This window comes from Balaenoptera ricei, chromosome 7 (assembly GCF_028023285.1).
Source record: "Balaenoptera ricei isolate mBalRic1 chromosome 7, mBalRic1.hap2, whole genome shotgun sequence".
Classification (NCBI taxonomy): domain Eukaryota; kingdom Metazoa; phylum Chordata; class Mammalia; order Artiodactyla; family Balaenopteridae; genus Balaenoptera; species Balaenoptera ricei.
The window spans coordinates 88827103-88832060 of record NC_082645.1 but is presented as its reverse complement, the minus strand read 5'-3'; positions in this window follow the sequence as shown (position 1 = coordinate 88832060).

The following is a 4958-nucleotide window of genomic DNA, read 5'->3' as shown; positions in this document are numbered from 1 at the left end:
GGTATTGGTTTGAATTAAGAATTGCTTTTGAAATGCCATAAAAGCATTATTAAAAATTCAGTAATTGTTCAGATTTTTATCTCTAAGGGAGAAACTTCACTTTTTAAAAAGTTAGCTGTTTAAAAAAAAAGCATCTAAAAAAACTAATAAATTTTAATAGAGAAAAAATTAGAAATACAATCTGTGTTTGGTAAAATATGTCTAACTATAATAATGTCCTTTGTAGGTATTCAGAACATTAAAACATGTAGGTATTTCCAGTTAATTAAGAATTTCTTGAAATGTTTTAAGTGAAGTACTTTGTATTAAAGATAAGTCAGGGAGGGGACTTCCTTGGTGGCCCAATGATAAAGAATCCGCCTTCCAATGCAGGGGACGTGGGTTCGATCCCTGGTTGGGAAACTAAGATCCCACATGCCACAGGGGAACTAAGCCTGCATGCCACAAACTACAGAGCCCACGCGCTCTGGAGCCCACGCGCCACAACTACAGAGCCCACGTACCCTGGAGCCTGTGTGCCACAACTAGAGAGAGAAAACCCACGCACCACAACTAGAGAGGAGCCCGCATGCCTCAACGAAGATCCCGCATGCCGCAACTAAGACCGGATGCAGCCAAAAATAAATAAATAAAATCTTTTTTAAAAAAAGATAAGTCAGGGAATTCCCTGGAGGTCCAGTGGTTAAGACTCTGCACCTCCAGTGCTGGAGGCCTGGGTTCAATCCCTAGTCTGGGAACTAAAGATCTGGCAAGCTGCGTGGTACGGCCAAAAACAAAAATTTTTTTTTAAATAAAGGTAAGTCAGACTCCTTTAAAAATAGCACACAGATTTCATGGTAACCAGGAATCTCTCTCCCACACTTATCCTTGTATATAGATAAGAATTAGATTCTTCAGACAAAACCTTTCAGTCAGTATTAGATAAAAATATTCTAAAATTTTTTTATCATTAGCATTTATCTAAATTCATATATACAAAATATTTAAAGTAAATGTCTTAAAATGTGACTTTAATGGATTGGTATTTCTCAAGCAGAGCACCTCAGCCTCTAAGTAATATATGGGAAAATCAGTTTGGTCTCATCATTAGACTCTGATGCCATATATCTCACGTGAGGTTCCTATCACAGAGGTCTAGGAAACAACCACCATAACTTCGCTGCAATTGAGAGCCAGATTTACAGTGGATTAAACCAGGTGGAAGATTAGTTCTCTCGTTTGGAGAGGTCCAGAGGCAGTCCAGTGCTGGTATAGTGGTTTTGTTCCATACTCCTTAGGGACCTGGCCTCCCTCTGCCCCTGTGATACCGTCATCATAGTTCACAAGAGCTAGAGCTCCGGGTACATCATTTCTTACAAGACAGTAATATTTTAATGCCCAAGAAGTGAATAAAGGTAGTTGTAAAATTCACAAAGTCTGTTTTTCCTATTTTGTGCAGAATGGTGTAGATTTCATCATATTTGCAGTCTCTGGAAATATAACTTTCAAAGGACGAAGATGAATTTATATTCCTGTTCTGGATGGTCCCTGAATGAATCTTAAGGGCAGAGTTATTTAAAATAACTTTCTTAATTCACCCAACCTGGACTGCTCACAGGTAGTATGCATACACTAGGTGGTTAAAGTAAAGAGTCCTGTTTATTAGATAAAAGACAAAGAAGGAAGTGGCATCAAGTCCTGGTCCTTAGCCTGTTCTTAACTCTGGTTGCAAGGCAGGATACATTCATGGTTCAGGTATTCTCCTTTGAGATGGATGTAACATTAGTGTCTAAGTCTGTTAGAGGATTGTCTGATTGATCTCTACCAAACTTCTCTTTTTGTGTAACACAAGTGATTAGATCTTATTCCCCAAACAGGAAGAACATGGGAGGCCAACAGAAGCCTAGAAGACTTAAGTCCTTTTAAAACAGTGCTCTCCTACCTTCCATCCTCCATCTTTTCTTCAGAAGTAGGAGTCTCCCTTTCAATAGTCCATTTTCCTCCATTTTAGTCACACCAGAGATAGGGGCCTTACATGGACTTACTTGCTCCTAAGATTTGCTTCGGGAAATGAGTGGAGCTGCTTTTCTAGTGCTGGGAGAAGTTTGGAACCAGACAGTGCAGAGTTCAGGACCCGCAGACCAGTACAGGGTTATTTATGCTGTCTTGCCATAGTAATGCAGTTAATAAGCCTGTTGATACTTGTTCAAATTCCTTTTCTTACAGTTTAACAACAAACTTCCTAATTTTAAAATTAGGCTCCAAATGTACCCTAATTGCTGAAAAAGGCAGCTCAAGGAATAAGGCTGACTTTCCACCATGTATAGGGTCTCTGCTGCGGTGGAGGAAGGGGAAAAAAAAACCCAAAATGTGTAAGACATGGAGACTACCTTCAAAAAGGTCACATTCTCACATGGGAGATGTTCAATTAAAAATTAGTTACAACAGTATCCTAAGTGCAAAGAAAGATGTAAATCTAAGGTAGAAAGGAGCAATTAGCTTTGTGGGGAGTGAGTTGGCTGTCAAGAAAGGCATGTAGAAGAGTGACATTTGAACCAGATTTGGATAGAAAATTGGTTGGGAAAGTGAAGATGCAGGTTATTTCTGGCAGGGAAAGCAGCACAGAAGCATTTGAAATATAGCTCAGAAATACTGTGAGGAAGAAAGCATAATATTTCTTCATATGCTAAGAAGTTTAATTTTGTTTTCCTCTTAAATAAAGCGGCCTTCCAGGTCTTATCTAAGACATGATGATCTTATATTGGAAAATGAAAAAAAAAAAAAAAAACCTGGCTGTTACAATTACCTAGAGATTATTAGGGTAGAAATCTGAGTTACTTAAGATTTTTAGGAGTTCCCTGGTGGCGCAGTGGTTAAGAATGCACCAGCCAATGCAGAGGACACGGGTTCGAGCCCAGGTCCCGGAATATTCCACATGCCGCGGAGCAACTAAGCCCGTGAGCCACAGCTTCTGAGCCTGCGCTCTAGAGCCCGTGAGCCACAACTACTAAGCCCGCGTGCCACAACTACTGAAGGCCGCGTGCCTAGAGCCCGTGCTCCACAGCAAAAGAAGCCACTAAAAGGAGAAGCCTGCCCACAGCAATAAAAAGTAGCCCCCACTCGCCGCAACTAGAGAAAAGCCCATGTACAGCAGCAAAGACCCAATGCAGCCAAAAATAAATTTATTTTTAAAACAAGATTTTTATTCTACATAAAATGTTACAATAGCTTAACTGTCAGTAGCTGCCGAATTTTTTTTTTTTCATATTCTTTGAATTTAGAATGACCATTTTGGAACTGTTGTCAACAATGCATGATAATATATTGGAATGCTTCCTAGCATTATCGGGGAAAGAACAAATGAAAGTTTTAATTGACATAAAATACACATAATTGAACAAACAACCCTGCAAATTGAAACATACTATCTGGGAATTTCTGATAAGAACATTGAAATCTGTTTATAAAAATTCTTTTGATGTATTATAGTTTTGAAAAATCAGTTGCTTATAAGGAGAAATATTAATCTTTGTGATGTACTACCATACCTCCTATTCTTAAAGGGGAAAAAATGACACTTTAACACTATGCATGTGTAAGGGTATTCAATTAATATCTTTTTTATTAAGAAAGCCACTAGTTGGAATCAGGTTTCATTAGACAAGTGATATCCAAACTTTGCTAATCAGAAACTGCCAGGTATAAAAATAGCAGGAATTTTTAAGTCACTTTAATACTGACATTTTTTGACTATCATAGACTTCTAGCAGTAACCATATTAATAATGTTAATTATTATTTTGTTATATAAGCCAAATATATCTTTAATATAACTTAGTAGAAAAGGAGTTTTTTGGTTTAATAGAATTAGATTGGCTATCGTTGGCTATTAGTTCCACTGGTTCGCAGGTTTGAGGAAGTATATTATCTAATGGCAGTGTCTATAAAACAGCAAAAAATTATCCCACCGTAACAATCATCTGACATTTTATTTTATTTTATTTTATTTGGCCGTGCTGTGTGGCTTGCAAGATCTTAGTTCCCCGACCAGGGACTGAACCCCAGCCACGGCAGTGAAAGCGCCGAATCCTAACCACTGGACCGCCAGGGAACTCCCATAAAAGATCTTTATTTTAAAGAAGAAGAATATATATGTTAGGTCAAATTATTTGACCAGATTTCATGCAACCAGTAAAATGGCAGAGTAACAGTCTGAATTTGGATTTATCTGAGTCTAGAGCTCAAGCTCTTAACCATAAATATTCTGCCTATTCTTCAGTCATGCATGAGAACAATGATTTTATACATGCAAAGAATAAATGAGAAAATGTCTTCACCTACATGAAAGAAAGTTTATATATAAATTTAAGTGGCAGTTATTGGTACCAAACTACCAAAGCTGTTATGTTCAGCTTTGCACGTTTTTGCCTTAAAAATGTATTTCAATTTTAGTATACCACTAAATGTATTAGCATAATAATATGTAAATATGTACTTTAAAGATCCATTTCTGTATTTTCATATAGGAATCGTATATAAGCAGAAAGGAACTTTAGAAATTATCCTGTTATTCATATTGTTTTAATTATGTTATTCATGTTATTAAAGGAAATCACAACCCAAACAAGTTAAATATCTAATGTGAAGGTATACAGTCAATTGGTGATAGAGATAGGAGACATGCTTCTGGGTAATAAAGACTACAGAGAAATGATCTTGGTTAGGTACAATTTGATAGAAAGTTTAGAAACGTCAAACAATTCTATGTACAGTCATATGCCTGGGACTTATTAATACCAAATAAAGTTCAATGGTGGTTTCAGGGGGAGGAAATACTTTTTATATGTCTGTAACATTTCACATTAAAAAATAATCCCTTCAATAATACTGTCTAATTCTAGCCTTACTTGAATAAACAAAAATGCAGTATGGGAGAGCGAGCACGCCTACCTTGTCACGTTTAAGTAATTACTAGTGCGA